Source organism: Crinia signifera, chromosome 11 (assembly GCF_055691185.1).
Source record: "Crinia signifera chromosome 11, ASM5569118v1, whole genome shotgun sequence".
Lineage (NCBI taxonomy): Eukaryota > Metazoa > Chordata > Amphibia > Anura > Myobatrachidae > Crinia > Crinia signifera.
The window spans coordinates 42,070,383-42,089,536 of NC_139227.1; the positions used below are offsets into that span (position 1 = coordinate 42,070,383).

The 19,154-nt window shown below is 47.1% G+C and overlaps 1 protein-coding gene across 8 annotated transcripts in view; it reads right to left on the reverse strand.

The window, feature by feature from the left end:
- Positions 1-19,154, reverse strand: part of ZNF536 (zinc finger protein 536) — a 557,864-nt gene that overhangs the window by 39,787 nt on the left and 498,923 nt on the right. The gene's annotated exons all lie outside the window — the stretch shown is intronic.

Here is a 19,154-nt window from a genome sequence, read left to right on the forward strand (position 1 = left end):
GAGGAATAGTAAAATTACAACATACGTCCATCTGTTTTGCAATAAAACACTTAATCCACAAGGACTGTGTGCAGGAGGCTGCTGGGGGAGGGGGGGGTTGTATAAGGCACTGTGTAGATGGTTTTCGGAGTTGTATTTTTGTTAGGGGGGGCATGTGTGTGTGGTTGTGGGGGGATAGTTGTGTTTCTTACGCTGCCACCTCTAGGAAGCAGGAACCCTGCCAAGATAAATCTACTATTTGAATGACCTCATTTTGGAGTCTATTCTTTCCATGAGCGAGAATTAGGCGTTCGGAAGTGACTCAGCCTGTTTAATGATCCGACCGTAAGAATGGATTCTGGGGTCCACATTTTAGCGTCGCTTTCCAAGACCACAGAAAAGTCGTACATGGGATATTTTGTGTCTTGGACAATAAATACCGTTTTCTCAGCACCCCCTCCTTTCCCCTTTTTTTTATTTTCACTTTTACAGAGACCGCAAACCAAACTAGATACAATACGTTGTACCCCTGTATCCAGTAACCCTTTACTTGCCAAGATCATTCATCAAGCCATAGAGTTCCCCATGTTTCCCTCCCGCTGTGTGTTAGTGTGTGTTAGGTTGGTGTAATGGTTAACGTAGGTCTTGGGTTCGATTCCCACATGGCCCCATATGTGTGGAGTTTGTATATCCTACCATTATTGAGTGGGTCTCCTCCCACCATCCCCAAAACTAAACTTGTTGTGTTATTAAACCTAGTGGGAATGTGTGCGTTAGAGAATATAGATTGTAAGATCCACTGGGGCAGAGACTGGGGATGCAGTTTAAATCCCGGCGTTCAAAATCCCGACGCCGGAATCCCGAACGCCGAAATCCCGAACGCCGAAATCCCGACACTTTCTCCCCCCGTGGGTGTCCACGACACCCTCGGAGGGAGAATAAATTAGTGTGCCGAGCGTAGCGAGGCACCGGGCCCGCAAGGGGGGGGGGGGCGATCCATGTCCCCCCCTTGTCGAGATTTCGGCGTTCGGGATTCCGGTGTCGGGATTTTGAACGCCGGCTTTTCGTGCCGAATCCAGAGACTGATGTGAATTGCCAAATATTCTCAGTACAGCGCTGCAGAATATGTGTGAACTATATAAATTACTACTAATAATAATAAATAGTATCTATATACTGCAAATTGTAGTTCTGGTATCAAAATGTACAGTGTTCCTGAACACTAGATAGATAGATAGATAGATAGATAGATAGATAGATAGATAGATAGATAGATAGATAGTCCTGTAATACTGTCAATTATAGTCCCAGAGCCGGATATACTGTTACTGGATAACCAGAGTGCTGTTACACTGTCATCGCTTCCATATGGATCCTGCAGTGTAAGCTCCTCTGTGTTTTACTGGTTACGTTGATTGATTGATTGATTGATTGATGCTACACTAGGTAATAGAGACAACTGGGGATTAACAAACTGCCGAACAATCCTGTGTATAGATTACAGTAGCGGGAAGGCACGGTGGCGTCGGGGACAGTACAGCGGCCCCAATGCCACAGAGAGTAAATTAAGATAGAACGAGGGCTGCATAGATTCAAGTGCATTTAAGAGCCTGGGAATTTAGTGTTTTTTAAATAAAGTTATTGAAGAAGGCAGATTACTCAGGAAAAGCTCAGGTAGTGAGTGGCAGGTGTGTTAGCCAATCAGGTATCTTAGGGGCATTAGTTTAGAGAGGGATATATTGGTAGAAGTCCGGGGAAGTGACTCCCTCTTTGAGTCTGGAACCCCACTCTCCCTATTCCATTTCTATCTCTGTGCTACCTGGCCTTTGGGCTATGACCTTATTCGGCTTCTATAACTTTAGGTAAAATCGTCGAGAAGGCGCTCTCAACCAGCGGTCAGGTGAGGTGTCAGGTGGTCGCTGTGCGGTATTGCCCCCCCCCCCCCCCCCTTTGCCAGAACGGCTGGTGAGTGGACGGTGGACACTTCATGAATGTGTACTCGCCATGCCATAGAAGGGGCGGTGATTCCGTCACAGCGCAGGCTGTACCTGACGATAGGGGGTGTTATGGATTGGGGCGTTCAGTCGCCGCCATGATTAGCACCCTTTACTGGAGCTGGTCTCAAGCCATCCATTTTACAAATAAGGGTCATACCATTTAAATAAATGTATATATGACCGTTTAAACTTATGCAGTTATTGTCTGTGTCGATATTTTTAGAATAAGGTGTCCGTGTGAGTTATTTCTAGGTAATATAGCGTTAAGTAAAGGTTAAGGGTCAATCCGTATAATTCAATAGGCCCCTTAAGGTTTAGTATGGGAGTTTAAGTGATTGTTCAAAACACTTGGTTTATGCCAGTAAAACTTTAAGATGGAAATAAAATAAAGGGAAACCATTGTTATGGTAGCAGAGTTTTGTGAGTGAATGTCAGTGCTTTTATTAGCGATCGCTATTTGGGGAAACACTGCTTATTCGCTGGTGTGACAACCTGTGATCCAGCTTTATTTTTTGTAACAATAAAAAATTATAAAAAAAAGTTTGTTTGCAAAACTTTTTACAAACCTCAATTGATAGGTTACACAGATTAACACTCATTTATTGCCATTCATATAACACTGGCTTTGGGGTAGATTTGTGGCACTGATTCTGTGTATGACATGAGACTGGCTGTCGTTTGTCGGATAAACGGACGAGAAACAAGACAACACAACAGTCAACACTGAACGCTCAACTGCCAGCGAGCGATCCCTTATATACGGACGGGGAATATTCTGGATCAGGAGTCCTCAAACTATTTTGCTCTGGGACCCCATCAGACAATAAAAATAATGACAGGACCCCAGCAAGTTACTGCAGAAGGTCATCACATCACATGTGTAGTCAGCAGGCAACACGCACATGGTAGCAGTGTGGAGGCACAGAGTGATGGGAAGAGTCTGATATACCATAACCCATCACATCACATGTGTAGTCAGCAGACAGCACGTACATGGCAGCAGTGTGGAGGCACAGAGTGATGGGAGGAGTCTGATATACCATAACCCATCACATCACATGTGTAGTCTGCAGGCAACACGTACATGGCAGCATTGTGGAGGCACAAAATGATGGGAGGAGTCTGATATACCATAACCCATCACATCACATGTGTAGTCAGCAGACAGCACATACAGGGCAGCATTGTGGAGGCACAGAGTGATGGGAGGAGTCTAATACAACAGACAATTCAACAGATTTTTCAGACTGACTGAGATTAGAAAAGTCATCAGCCTGATGGTCAGCAACATGGAGTCGCGACCCCATGCTGAGAAGATCAGGACCCACTTTTGTCTCAGGACCCACAGTTTGAGAACCGCTGTTCTAGAATGATCGAGAAGTGGACACCTAGAATATTTGCGCATCTCACCTACAATGCTCCGATAGATTCCTGTACGCCTGTTTTATAGCTGAAGTCTGCATTGAGGTTTCCATTATTTCTATAAATAGAGCCAATTCCAAGAAAGAAAAAAAAAAAAACATTTCATTTGCAAATTTAGCAACTCCCAAATTCTCTAAATCCACACAAATATTTTCGGCAACTAATTGTATATATTTTTTATGTTGGGCTGTATAATAATAGCTATTTGTGCATCTAACTTTCATAATGCTGAATTAATAAATCATTGATGTGAAAAAAAAATTATGAAACATTTGGGTCTGATTCAGGTTGGCATGCTAGGCAGAGTACATTCACTGACTAGTGAGCCTCTAAACGCCGCAGCAGAATTTCATACACACACAGAGTCCAACAGATCTGGCCAGCCCTTCCTCCGGACTCACCCAGCACCAGAACAGGAGCAACCGGGTCGGGGGAGCCATGTGGTGGGAGTGGGGGCGGAGGTGGTGGCCTGGTGACACGGTGGAGAGCTGCGGTGGCGGGATCATCGAAGGCGCCAGTGGGAGCAGGGGGCTCTCCAGCTCCCATAATGCATGGATACAGGGGGGGTGGGGGTGAGGGAGCGCAGCAGAGCACCGCCATGGTGTGGCCAGAGCGCTCCGGCCTGTACAGCTGGGTGATGCATACCAGGGCCGGCATTACCTGCTCAGGCTCAGCAGAGGATGCAGTGCAGGGAGGCGCTGGGTAGGAGAGGCGCCTGCTCTGCATCCTTTGCCGTGTGCTGCTGTCCTGTTGTTACCGGCTGCTGCTGCGCCTGTCACACCTATCTGACAGGCAGCAGCACAGTCAGAGTGAAGTGTCTCCCACCCCCTGTGATAGCTGCAACATCAAGACAAAAGGGGTGGGGCTACTCACGGGTAACGGGGGGCGGGCTACCCTCAGTTAAATGGGGGCGGAGATAACTGTGGGTAAATGGGGGCGGGGCTACCTTAATCCAGACCAGGGCTACTGAGGGACAAAAGCAGGAGATCCAGCCTGCACGACTACTTTGCCAGAAGGATGACGATTTAGTGTGAGTATGTATTCTACATCATACTTACCGATTTCTGAGCTGCCCTCTCTCCGGGAGAGGGCAGCCAGCTCTGTTAGGCAGGGGGCGGGGCCATCAACGAGAGTGAAGAGGTGCCGGTTTGGGGCGTGGCCACATACATGCTGTCCTGTAGGGGGGGCGTGTCTACAGCGTTATGTCATTTTAGCCCCGCCCCCCGCAGTGCAATACCGGTATTTCAGGCATTGAACTTCAGGGTGCGGGGCTAAAATGCCGCGACCCCCCGCCGAGGGGCAGATCGTGGGAGATGGGGGAATATGCGGGAGGATTGCCACCCTTTCCGGAGGGCCGGGAGAGGGACCCGATTTCCGGGACCCTCCCGTCCATTCCGGGAGGGTAGGCAACCCTGTTCTACATGTATATATGCATTTTGGCCCTGATTCAAACACCCTAGCACCGGCCCTGCAGAGTGCACAGAGCAGCTGACCCTCACACACTCGCAATACCCCTGCAACTCCCCGTCACCTACCCACACCATCAACACACCCACCCCTCTTCCAGCCAAAGCACCACCATAAGTGCAACTCCATGCAGCACACCCGCACCCTCCCACACTACCACCGGACACCCTCCCTCACCCACGGTACCCCAACACCCCCCTGTGGAAACACCATACTCGCCCCTTCCGCACCCCCAGTATTTTCCCACCCATCCCTCACACACAAACCATAGTTCAGGCAATACAGCTTATATGCTAAGGGGGCGGAGCCCCTCACGACTGTGTGAAGAGCGCCCATAGGGCGCGATGAGTCACCTAGTATTTAGTAATCAATAAGCCCGGAACATTTTTTTCCCCTAAAAAATAGGCTAATAGCTCGATTTTGGACCGATGGGCGTTATTTGGCTGTCCAATTAAAGCCCCTTTTTTTCGGGAGTAAACTGAACCATTCTCGTGCGATAAATTCTCGGAATAAGTACTCAGATCCCATGTGTTATCGCGGCTCTGAGGGCTGCTTATAGGGGATTATGCTTTGTGTGTTTGAGCATAATCCCCAATTGAATAGACACCAGTGAATCAATTAGCTGTGGTCAATTACCTCATCTAATGGAATATCGCACAAATATGGATGCTTACAGCAATATATGTCAATAATTTATATCTGATATCTGAAATCATATGTGGATCATTGGGCATCTGATGGGCACCGAGGGCACTGACAGGCGCTACTGGTGCCCACCCAAGACTTCACTCTCTCTACTCCCAACCCAAAAACTTATTATATTACTAATTTTGCAGAAATATTTTCGACTTTGCCATCTTCTAAATTTATCTGACGCCAGTAACCAGATGCTCCATAATTTCGATAATGCCCCAATCTGGTGTGTCTGAGACTAACAGCAGACGTTATTGGATGTAAGGCCACTGGCTGAGCACACTATTACTGAGAAAGTGCTGTAGGATGGGCGCGCTCTGACATTGGGGAGAATTAGCAACTTCCAGCTCTTGTAGACTCATCTTGTACATCTGCAGCCACATACTATACTGCAACCTTATGCAGGACTGTGTATCCATGTACGGACCAGATATCTGCAGCCACATACTACACTGCAGCCTTATGCAGGACTGTGTATCCATGTACGGACCAGATATCTGCAGCCACATACTACACTGCAGCCTTATGCAGGACTGTGCATCCAGGTACGGACCAGATATCTGCAGCCACATACTACACTGCAGCCTTATGCAGGACTGTGCATCCACGTACGGACCAGATATCTGCGGCCACATGCTACACTGCAGCCTTATGCAGGACTGTGCATCTACGTACGGACCAGATATCTGCGGCCACATGCTACACTGCAGCCTTATGCAGGACTGTGCATCCATGTACGTGCCAGATATCTGCAACCACATGCTACACTGCAGCCTTATGCAGGACTGTGCATCCACGTACGTGCCAGATATCTGCAGCCACATGCTACACTGCAGCCTTATGCAGGACTGTGCATCCACATACGGACCAGATATCTGTGGCCACATACTACACTGCAGCCTTATGCAGGACTGTGCATCCACGTACGTGCCAGATATCTGCAGCCACATACTACACTGCAGCCTTATGCAGGACTGTGCATCCACGTACGTGCCAGATATCTGCGGCCACATGCTACACTGCAGCCTTATGCAGGACTGTGCATCCACGTACGTGCCAGATATCTGCGGCCACATGCTACACTGCAGCCTTATGCAGGACTGTGCATCTACATACGGACCAGATATCTGCAGCCACATACTACACTGCAGCCTTATGCAGGACTGTGCATCCATGTACGTGCCATATATCTGCGGCCACATGCTACACTGCAGCCTTATGCAGGACTGTGCATCTACATACGGACCAGATATCTGCGGCCACATGCTACACTGCAGCCTTATGCAGGACTGTGTATCCACGTACGTGCCATATATCTGCGGCCACATGCTACACTGCAGCCTTATGCAGGACTGTGCATCTACCTACGGACCAGATATCTGCGGCCATATGCTACACTGCAGCCTTATGCAGGACTGTGCATCCACGTACGTGCCAGATATCTGCGGCCACATGCTACACTGCAGCCTTATGCAGGACTGTGTATCCACGTACGGACCAGATATCTGCAGCCACATACTACACTGCAGCCTTATGCAGGACTGTGCATCCACATACGGACCAGATATCTGCGGCCACATGCTACACTGCAGCCTTATGCAGGACTGTGCATCCACGTACGTGCCAGATATCTGCAGCCACATGCTACACTGCAGCCTTATGCAGGACTGTGCATCCAGGTACGGACCAGATATCTGCAGCCACATACTACACTGCAGCCTTATGCAGGACTGTGCATCCACATACGGACCAGATATCTGCGGCCACATGCTACACTGCAGCCTTATGCAGGACTGTGCATCCACGTACGTGCCAGATATCTGCAGCCACATGCTACACTGCAGCCTTATGCAGGACTGTGCATCCACATACGGACCAGATATCTGTGGCCACATACTACACTGCAGCCTTATGCAGGACTGTGCATCCACGTACGTGCCAGATATCTGCAGCCACATACTACACTGCAGCCTTATGCAGGACTGTGCATCCACGTACGTGCCAGATATCTGCGGCCACATGCTACACTGCAGCCTTATGCAGGACTGTGCATCCACGTACGTGCCAGATATCTGCGGCCACATACTACACTGCAGCCTTATGCAGGACTGTGTATCCACGTACGGACCAGATATCTGCAGCCACATACTACACTGCAGCCTTATGCAGGACTGTGCATCCATGTACGTGCCATATATCTGCGGCCACATGCTACACTGCAGCCTTATGCAGGACTGTGCATCTACATACGGACCAGATATCTGCGGCCACATGCTACACTGCAGCCTTATGCAGGACTGTGTATCCACGTACGTGCCATATATCTGCGGCCACATGCTACACTGCAGCCTTATGCAGGACTGTGCATCTACGTACGGACCAGATATCTGCGGCCATATGCTACACTGCAGCCTTATGCAGGACTGTGCATCCACGTACGTGCCAGATATCTGCGGCCACATGCTACACTGCAGCCTTATGTAGGACTGTGCATCCACGTACGTGCGAGATATCTGCAGCCACATACTACAGCCTTATGCAGGACAGTCCAGGACTGTGTATCCACGTACGTGCCAGATATCTGCGGGCACATACTACACTGCAGCCTTATGCATGACTGTGCATCCACGTATGTGCCAGATATCTGCAACCACATACTACACTGCAGCCTTATGCAGGACTGTGCATCCACGTACGTGCCAGATATCTGCAGCCACATACTACACTGCTGCCTTATGCAGGACTGTGTATCCACGTACGTGCCAGATATCTGCGGCCACATACTACACTGCAGCCTTATGTAGGACTGTGCATCCACGTATGTGCCAGATATCTGCAGAATGTATCTATACACACTGTATATTGTAAGAGCAAAACAAGGCTCGTAATAATAATAATAATGTAAATAAATAATGCAGGAAAAAATATATGACAATGACTTTGTATCTTATTATCTAGTCGTTACTAAAGAAAAAGGGAGGAGATCAGACAATTAACAAGGATTACATTGTTACTGTATCAATGGTTACATGCAGCATTACAATGGATTCTGATTCTGCATTGTCCGTTGTATTCCTACTAAGGGGGTCAGCTAATTCCGAATGTGTACCCTGCCACCATATAATTTGTTTTTACACAGATGTTATTATATTGTGCAGTGTCGTAAGGTTTACTGCATAGTGTACAGACTAAAAGTGCGTACATTAAACACTTGCAGACATTTTAAATGCGCGATAACGAACAATCATAACGGCATTTTCCCATTTATCATCTAGTGCAGGGGTGTCAAACTCAAATTCATCATGAAACCACAGGCTGCTCCCCCTGTATAATATAAAATTAATGCCATGACACCACAGGCTGCTCCCCCTGTATAATAATAATGCCATGACACCACAGACTGCTCCCCCTGTATAATATAATAAAAGTAATGCCATGACACATAAATGATTATACAGGAGGAGCAGCCTGTGGTGTCATGACATTATTATTATTATTATTATACATGGGGACACCTCAGGAAACAGCAGATATATATATTTTTTTTATTGTGAGTGTGATCCTCATCCTCACTTACTGTTTCTCCGTCTGTCCTGCAGCTGCTGCGGCTTCCAGCTTTTCTTCACTGCTTGCTGCGGCCACACTGTCCCCGACTCCCGGTCCAGCTTCCCTGCCTGCTCCTACTTCTCTACAGACGCATGGGCAGGCGGCGTCATCGTCATGACATCCCCACCCAGTGTCTGTCACTGCCGGGCATCAGAGGGAACAGGCGGCCGGGCCCTCCTTCACGTAGCCGTGGAGGCCGGCGGCCATGTTTCTGTAGCTGCATACATATGTGCCTACAGGAACATGGCCGCCGACAGTGGAGGAACAGGTAAGGCGGACGTGGACGCAGCACTCCTGGTTTAGACACACTGCCCCTGTGTGCTATCTCCTCACGCGGGCCACATGACGAGGTCTGGCGGGCCGGATTTGGCCCGCGGGCCTTGTGTTTGACACCCGCGATCTAGTGTGTACGCACTATATCGTGCAACGTCTGTTCATGCAGCTCAATCTGAGGTTATCGTCATCAACAGCTACACTACTCTATGTGGGGATTGACGATATCGTTTTTAAAATTGCTCAGTGTGTACAGATGGAGCCCGTCTCTTTTATTGCCGGTGCTCGCCAGAATATCCCCACTGGCGGAGAGGAACTCCATTAGACTGGGACATGCAAGCTCCTCACACGCATGCATGTCCCAGTAAGTTTCCGCTTCAGGGAGACCACCAGGGTTGGGGGGGGGTGCGTGTGTGGCAACGAGGGGCGGTGGGGAGCTCCGTCGGTCTTAACGGCTGGTGAGGCCTGGCGGCTGGCAGGGGCTGGAGACTATCGTCAGCCCCCGCAATCATGAGAGGCGCTATATCTGTATGCACCAAATCGTTTGTCAGGAAGCTCGTTAACGACATTGCATCATTTGGAATGTGTGTATATTAACCCCTTCAGTGGCAATCCCGAGAATTTTCCGGGCTGTGCCTCAGTGCCCAGTCTGGCAAGCCCGGAAACTTCTCGGGATTGCCACTGTTTGGAGCCGGGCAGCGCTGCTGAGTTCACTCACTGATCTCAGGCAGCTTCGTGCTGCCCGGCTCCCTCCCCTCTGCGGCGCCGCCTCCCAGAGGCGTAGGGAGGGCGGAGCCACCGGAGCTCATGCTCCGGGCGGCGATTGGTGGAATGGCGCCGCCGGCCCGCCCTCCCTCCGCAAATCATCCCTGCATGTTTCCCATACACCAACTGCGGGCAGCGTGTGCCGGCGGCGGCGCCTGCCCATCCCGGCGCCTGACTCCTGCCCCATTTCTGACACTTTTTTTTTTTAACTTTAGCTGCCTTCCACCGCCACCCGAAAAAATTCACCAGCCGAGCACAGAGCTGCCCGGCTGTATTCAGTGTCAGGGAGGACACTGCTGCAGCACCAGCACTAGACTAGATCCCTACTCCAGGCTATTTTAAATCTTGCGCTGCAGCAGTCACCTGCCGGGTCCGCGAACCAATCAGAGCTCGTTAGCGCTCCGGCAGCCAATCAGGAGTGGGGTCTCCTGATTGGCTGCCGGGCCACAAGCGAGCTCTGATTGGTTCGCGGACCCAGCAGGTGACTGCAGCAGCGCAAGATTTAAAATAGCCTGGAGTAGGGATCTAGTCTAGTGCTGGTGCTGCTGCAGTGTCCTCCCTGACACTGAATGAATACAGCCTGGCAGCTCTCTGCCCGGCTGTGAAGACTCTAGCAGGCAGTGCAGTAATCCCTCCCAGAGGCTCCGCTGGGTACAGACCAGGCATCCTGCAAATAATAATGAACTTTGGCGCATTCACTGCGCGTCTGGAGGCGGCAACGCAGATATGTCTGCATAGCGCAAGTGCTGGAGCGCGCTGCACACACTCACTGCCCATCACTGGGGAAAGGATCTGGGCTCACAGCGGATTTATGATATATCTGGAATTATGCTGTGACTGGGCTGCTTTTTTCTTCTTGGGATTTACACAGAGGATCGGCGCTGGGCTCGGTAACCCCTGGCATAGAACTCTGTAAGAAAGTCTGGTGAGTGCCCTGTCCTTGGATGTATGTATGTATGGCTAGATATATAAATAAATAAAGTGCAGTGCTGTATTTGTCTTACCTAAATGCGGGGGGGGGGGGGGGGGAACGTTACAGCGTCTTATATAGCAAAGCAGATTCCGTTAGTGTCTTATATAGCGCAGCAGATCCCGTTACAGAGTCTTATATATATTTATTTATTATTTATTTGCAGTTTCTTATATAGCGCAGCAGATTCCGTTACAGCGTCCTATATAGCGCATCAGATTCCGTTAGTGTCTTATATAGCAGCAGATTCCGTTACAGTGTCTTATATAGCGCAGCAGATTCCGTTACAGCGTCTTATATAGCGCAGCAGATTCCGTTACAGTGTCTTAAATAGCGCGGCAGATTCCGTTACAGTGTCTTATATAGCGCGGCAGATTCCGTTACAGCGTCTTATATAGCGCAGCAGATTCCGTTACAGTGTCTTATATAGCGCGGCAGATTCTGTTACAGCGTCTTATATAGCGCGGCAGATTCCGTTACAGTGTCTTATATTGCGCGGCAGATTCCGTTACAGTGTCTTATATAGCCCAGCAGATTCCGTTACAGGTTCTTACATAGCGCAGCAGATTTCGTTACAGGGTCTTATATAGCGCAGCAGATTCCGTTACAGTGTCTTATATAGCGCAGCAGATTCCGTTACAGCGTCTTATATAGCGCGGCAGATTCCGTTACAGTGTCTTATATATAGTGCAGCAGATTTCGTTACAGCATCTTATATAGCGCAGCAGATTCCGTTACAGCATCTTATATAGAGCAGCAGATTCCGTTACAGTGTCTTATATATTTCAAATGTAACATGCCAACACAAGTTAGCCATGCCCCCAATTCATTACCGGGAGGAGGGGGGGGGGGCGCGAAATATGCCCTTGCTCCGGGCACCATGGCACCTAGCTACACCGCTGCCGCCTCCTCCCTCCTCCTCCCCTCTCCCCTCTGGGTTTCTTATTGAGCTCCCCGGCGCCGGCTTATGACAAGCCGGCTGCCGGGGACAGGGTTGCGACGCGGGGGCGCAGGTCCGGGCAGCCGCTGATTGACAGTGCAGCGGCGCTGCCCAGACCCAGGGAGGTAGTGGTGTTTTGTTTTTAAGGCTCCCTTAAAAAAAAAAAACCCACTAGCTCCCCATAAAAAACTCGCCCAGTGGGGAGTGCTCCCAAAAAAAACCCCACCACTGAAGGGGTTAATACAAAGCCAATGTATGTTTTATATTATGTAGAACACGTTTGTAGCTAACTTTATTTCTGGGTTCTGGGGGCTTTTAGTTTCAGTTTCATCTGACTTTAGAAACATCTAAAATTTTACATTATAATTCCTTATATTACCCAAATAAATTGTAATATATTGTAAGAAAACTGATTCTGCCTTTTTATTCTCTGTTTATACACTTATTTTGATGTGCTATAATTATTATATTATTATTACTGCTGAAGTTTATTATTTTCCTGAGCAAATGGGGTTTCATCCATGTGTATTGAGGGGGGCATTTATCAACGTTTGGCAAGATATAAAATTGTAAGGGAAAATGTACCGACCAATCAATCAGCTTCTGTCATTTTTTTTTAAACACAGCCTGTAAAATGATAGAAGCTGATTGTTTAGAACTTTATCTCTCTCCGAGATTTGAGAAAAACATCTAAAAAGGTGTACACTAAAAATAAATACAGTATTTTAAAATATGATTTAACATAAAAAATAATTCTATAGAATGATCTGCATGTATTCAGTAAGTGCTAAAGATCTATATATATTTTAAATAAAAAAAAAAAAACTATATATATTTTAAATATATATTATATATAAATATATATACACACACATACATATACACACACAATAGATTTATAGTTATTTTTAAATATTACAAGTTGACATAAAAAAGACTATTGAATGTTAAAAATTGTAATCCAATTTATATATATATATATATATATATATATATATATATATATACACACATACTCACTCTCTCTCTCTCTCTCTCTCTCTCTCTCTCTATATACACATGTGTGTAATGATGTAAAAGAATATCTATAAAATTTGTTTTAATCTGAGTATAACTAATAAATATACTTTATTGCATTTCATGGTAACTTACTGAGTTTGCATGATGAAAAATAACATTCATTTAAACAGTATCTCTCTAGGTAGTGATCTAACTTGGTACAAAAAAAAATATGAAAGATTTAAATAATCATAATCGCAAATATCAGACACAAAATCTATAAAATGGCTGATTTGAAATGTAAATTACTTAAAAGCTGTTTACCAATTCATGTATAATATCATCAAAAGGGTCATTTTTCACATAATTCGATATTAAGCCTAAACTATTGTTCAAAGATGAAGAATCTCATGCCTCATAAACATATGTGATAGAGATATACATAGGCTGATTTTTTTATTTACATTTTTTTTCTTTTTTTTTTTCCAAACCCCACATTTATTTCATATATAAATCTGGTCTCCGGAGCCATCTAGAGTTGAAACGGCGGCACAGCAGCTGAACGGCGCTGAGAAAAATTAAATACAGCTGAATAATTGAATGAGGGGGCAAGTTCAATCAAGGGTCACCATCTGCCTGACTAGAAATTGTTGGCGCATTTCAGCTAAGCCTCAGTCGCATCATAAACACGCTTATCATGGCTCCGAAAATAAAATAAAATCACTCTTAAAATAATCTAATTATAAAGGATAAAGCAAGTAGCCATGGATACCGGGATGAAGTTGACAAAATTAGTGAGATATTGGAAGATGTATCAGCGCGGGGACAGATCTGCAATGAGCGCGGGACGACAACATTAAACCGAGCGTCTATTCTTAACCGTGGTAATAGCGGCAGTTAATGGTCTGTTTGTTAAGGAGACTTGAGGAGTACAATATACAGGACAAGCTGAATATTTATCCTAATTACACGCCACTTGATACGGCTTTGTGCAGCAGTCAAGGGGCTAATTCACATCTGAAATGCACAGCTATATATAAATCCTCATTTTAGGTAGACATGCATCGGGTAGACCACTTAAGGTCAACACATGAAATAGGTGGACGTGATAAGGTTGACCGTTTTGGAAGGTCGACACAAGCATTAGGGAAACAATGAAAAGGTTGACAGTTAAAAATTTGCAGTGAGTTTTTCACATTTTTTTTTTTTTTTTAGCCAACGTGTGCCGACGGGTGTTATTTCATGCCCTACCATCCACTACGGCATGGTGGGAGAATAAAATAGAGTGCGCGAAGGATGGCGAGCACAGCGCGCCATGCGAGGGGACGCAGTACACTTTGAGGGTGTCCATGTCGACTATGTCGTCATTCAAGACAAATAAACATGAAAACCACAAGTCGACCTTTTGACAGTGAAAATTCCCATTGTCGACTTAACCCCTTGAGTAGTATGCCCGGAAATTTCTCGGGCTCAGCTGCGCTGCCGCAGCAGGCTGTCCCCGGAATTTTACGGGCATACCACAGTGGAGCACCACTGGTGCACTACCTTCAGGGGTCCCCCCCGTCACCCCCCTCCCTCCTGTCGCCTCCACCCCCCTCCTGTCGCCTCCACCCCCTCCGCCCTGGCGATCTTACCTGGAGCTCCCCTGCCACCAGCCGCCATTCACTGTGACGTAGGCTAGGGGATGGTTGGCGCGGCTCGGGGGGACTCGGGAGAGGATAGGCACCCGAGTCCTCCAGAGCCGCCGCGAAACATCCCGAGCCTGCCGCCTGTGTTGTGACTGACAGACGGCAGGGGGAAGCGGCGGCAGGGGAGCTCCGGCATAGTAACGTTGGAGCAGAGGTGGGGGGGGGGGAGCAGAGGTGAGGAGGGGGGGGGAGCAGCGGCTTCCTTGATTCTGTGGTGGGTTCTGCCCTAGTAGGTTTGTCCTGCCCCAGCAAAACCCACCACTCAAGGGGTTAATGCTCGTGTTGACCTTCCAACCTGTGTTTACATGTTGACCTATTTCATGTGTCAACCTAAGACATTTCAACCTTCAGTGGTCGACTCAATGCATGTCAACCTAATATGGGTGAACCCAATGACCTATACTCATTTTGACATGGTCATTTCTTTCCCGGCAGCACCTCGTGGTGAGTTTAATAATTACTGGTGAAAGTCCAGCGCCCTAATATTTAGCAAAACCCCCTGTAATTATTGTGTTTACATCATTTTCATGTGCACATCTTTGTGTGTACAGTTCCTGAGTATTACTAGCTTTCACAATTTGCGCAACTAGCAAAATCGTATCTGCGTTTGCGCACATCTCTGTCCAGGCTAAACTTTCCTAATCTCCCCAAAAACTCATTGGCCATGGCGCAGTCATTTACAACATTCTGTTAACTGGTATTATAAAAAAGGATTTACTATATTTACCTCATGAGGGCCTGATTCAGCTTTGTTAGAAAGCAAACAAGCACGGAAATGTGCACAACCATGTTGCACTGCAGGGGTGCAGATGTAACTCGCAGAGTAAGATTTGGGTGGGATGTATTCAAACTGAAGTTTAAATAGCGATGTAAAAATAAAAAACTGTAACATTTTTTGGCTAGATTTACCCTGCACAGAAACAATATAAATGCATTTTCTCCCTGTGCATAGCAACAGGGTTTGTTCCAGACACAAAGGGGGAAATTTACTAAAGGAAATTTGTAAAAATTAGGTGTATTTGTATCCAGAAATACACTTATTTTTGACATTTACTATCCCGAAAATACGGCAATTCGTAGTCGTATTGATGTGCTATCAATACGACTACGAATTGCCGTATTTTCGGGATAGTAAATGTCAAAAATAAGTGTATTTCTAAATACAAATACACCTATTTTTTACAAATTTCCTTTAGTAAAATTCCCCCAAAATGACTTGGGTTTTTTGCTTTGCTGAATCTGGCACTGAGTTGGAAGTAGCGATTCCAATCCTGGGATTCAGGATTGGAAAAAAGCTCAATGCCAGGAATCACGGGCTCCTGGAATTGAGTTATTGGAGACAATGGCAGACTGCAGCAGAACTCAATTGCTGCATCCTCCTCCTTATCTCTCCACCCTTTTCCCTCAGTCCTTATACAGATGGAGTGTCTCTCAGCCAGCGCTGGGCTCGCCACAACGCCGCCGCTGGCGAGCTGGCATAGAAAACTAAAAGTGGTTACAAAGTGGTTATCTATCTACAGGTCCAGATTAAGCCTTCGGGGGTCCCACCACTGTGTCCCCAGGTCCGAGCAGCGCCACCGATCTGTGTATCAGCTGCTGCCCGGCCCTTGCCTACCGGCAACCTGGTCCTGCCCCCGGCAACTGGCATGAAATCTGTGCACTATCAGACTGTCACACAGCCGGGGTCGGGGAGGGGAAAGGAGCGCGCCGCTGAGCAGCCGGAGCCGGCTCTAACCAGCAACATTCCCGAGAATTTTCCGGGTTTGCAAGTCTGGGCAATAAAATTCTCGGGAATACCACGGAGGGGTTAATCATTGTCACATTGACAGATACAGTAGGTGAAGCTGCAGCACTTCCCCACTCCCATGCACAAAACCTTTAGCTAAAAAAAATATATATAATATATATTTGTTTTAAATTACATGCCAACCACAGGGGCCCCTAGATAGAGGTGGGCCCTGGGCTACTGAACCCCTGTGCCCCTCCCCCCTTAATCCAGCCCTGTCTGTCTGTCTGTCTATCTATCTTATGTCTGTCTAGCAATCATCAGATGGATCCACTCTCATTCAGGTCACCAGCCCGCCAGATATTCAGCCAGCGAGACAGTGAACATTCGCCGAGCGGCATGGCGATCAGCGCGCTGGGTGCAGGCTCGATGAGAGCATCTCCATCTGTAACTAATCTATATAAAGCAGCACACATGGGGCGATTTCAGCCCCTTGTCTAAGCGATCTGTCTAGTCACTAGATCACTTAGACAAGGAGAATGGAATGCTCTGCATGTATGGCCTGCAGCGATGGCGCTGCGCGGTCCTGCACGTCGCTATCGCCCAAAGGGAAAGCCAGTGCTTTTGGAAGGTCGACACAAGCATTAGGGAAACAATGAAAAGGTTGACAGTTAAAAATTTGCAGTTTTTCACATTTTTTTTTTTTAGCCAACGTGTGCCGACAGGTGTTATTTCATGCCCTACCATCCACTACGGCATGGTGGGAGAATAAAATAGTGTGCGCGAAGGATGGCGAGCACAGCGCGCCATGCGAGGGGACGCAGTACACTTTGAGGGTGTCCATGTCGACTATGTCGTCATTCAAGACAAATAAACATGAAAACCACAAGTCGACCTTTTGACTGTGAAAATTCCCATTGTCGACTTAACCCCTTGAGTAGTATGCCCGGAAATTTCTAGATCGCGGGGCTGTGTCTATTATAAAAATAGGCAAATCAGCGCTCAGCACGAAAGCTCAGCACAAAGCATCGCAGTGCACTGAGCGGGTGTCTCTCTATGTGCTGATTGTTGGTGCTTCATCACGCCGCTCAGCCAAAAGCCGGATCGCCCTCAGTGTACGGGGCTAAAGATAGATAAATCTCTCTATCTATCTATCTATCTATCTATCTATCTATCCATCCATATATTCAGTGGTAGCACTTGTGAGTTACCCAGGTGCAAATATATAATTTGGCCATGCCCCCTTTCCAAATGAGTACTTCACATTTTACTTTGCATAGGGAGGGTTGATAGGACGACTGGCAGGCTATAGCATCATAAATTTAGAAAATGATTTGTGCCTGCTGAGCACTCACCTCCCGCCAGTGATGCTACTCCAGGAGGCTTGGAGTGTCAGCCACAGAGTGCGGGAGGATCTGCGCCGGAGCCACGTGATGTTATGATGTGACGCACGCTAGTCGGGACCCCCGCAATGCACCACTGGGAATGGGTGCAGAACACTGTAGGGCTGGATTACATCTATGTTCCCGCCGGGGCCCAATTGCTGGTCAAGGAGGAGCCACTTGAGTGAAACCCCGATAAACCCAGTACAATCGGTACACTTTTATGTCAGTAAAAACTGTTAAAAAAACGGTACTGTACTGGCAACATCGGTACAGTTGGAGTGTATGAAACAGTAGGTGACACACAGAGGCATGGGGAGACAGGGAGAGGCAGAGGGTGACAGGGAGAGGCAGAGGGTGACAGGGAGAGGCAAGGGGAAACATGGAGAGGCAGAGGGTGACAGAAAGAGGCAGAGGATGAAAGGGAGAGACAGGGGGTGGCAGGGAGAGGCCGGGTGTGACATGGAGACGCAGGGGGAGACAGGGAGAGGCAGTAGGGGACAGGGAAAAACAGAGGGTGACAGAAAGAGGGTAACAGGGACAGCAGTCCCCGGAGCACTACGCCTGCTGCACCAATGTAGTTCTGCCTCTTTATCTATCGATCTATCTTTAGGGTCCATGACAAGTGCTGTTCGCTGTAATAAAACAAGAGAACTCGTGCATCACAGAGACAGAATTTCATTCCTTTTATATGTGGGAACATTCAGATATAACAGACGCGATTTTCTTTTTTTTCCCTTCTGTTAATTTTAAACAAAACGGATTTCTGAAAACATTGTTTTTAGAATAAACTTTCCAGGATATATTCCCTAATTACCTCCAGAAATGTAATAAAGTTCACCAAAAATTTATTAAAAATCATATTTAAAGCTTTCTCATAAAAGCCACATTCAGAGGAGACACATCGGAATCCTCCAAGGCTCCTTTATTGAGGCAAATATTAATATTTGTACAGTCTCTAAATTGGAATAAAATTACAAAGATGCAAAGCTATCCTATATCACATTTATAAACGAGTCGGAAATGTGATAGCAAACACAGCGGCGGATCCAAGTCAACGTACATAATCGCATTAGGGTGATTTTTAATCGCATTTTGTACGATGTTCATATATTAAGTATATCTATGGGAAAACATTTCTAGAGACGAGGAGAGAATGAAGATATTGATAAACCTACTAAATGAAGATCTGATAAACAATTAGTTGATCTGTTCCTGTTCTGGCGTTTAGTTATAACCATTGTGTG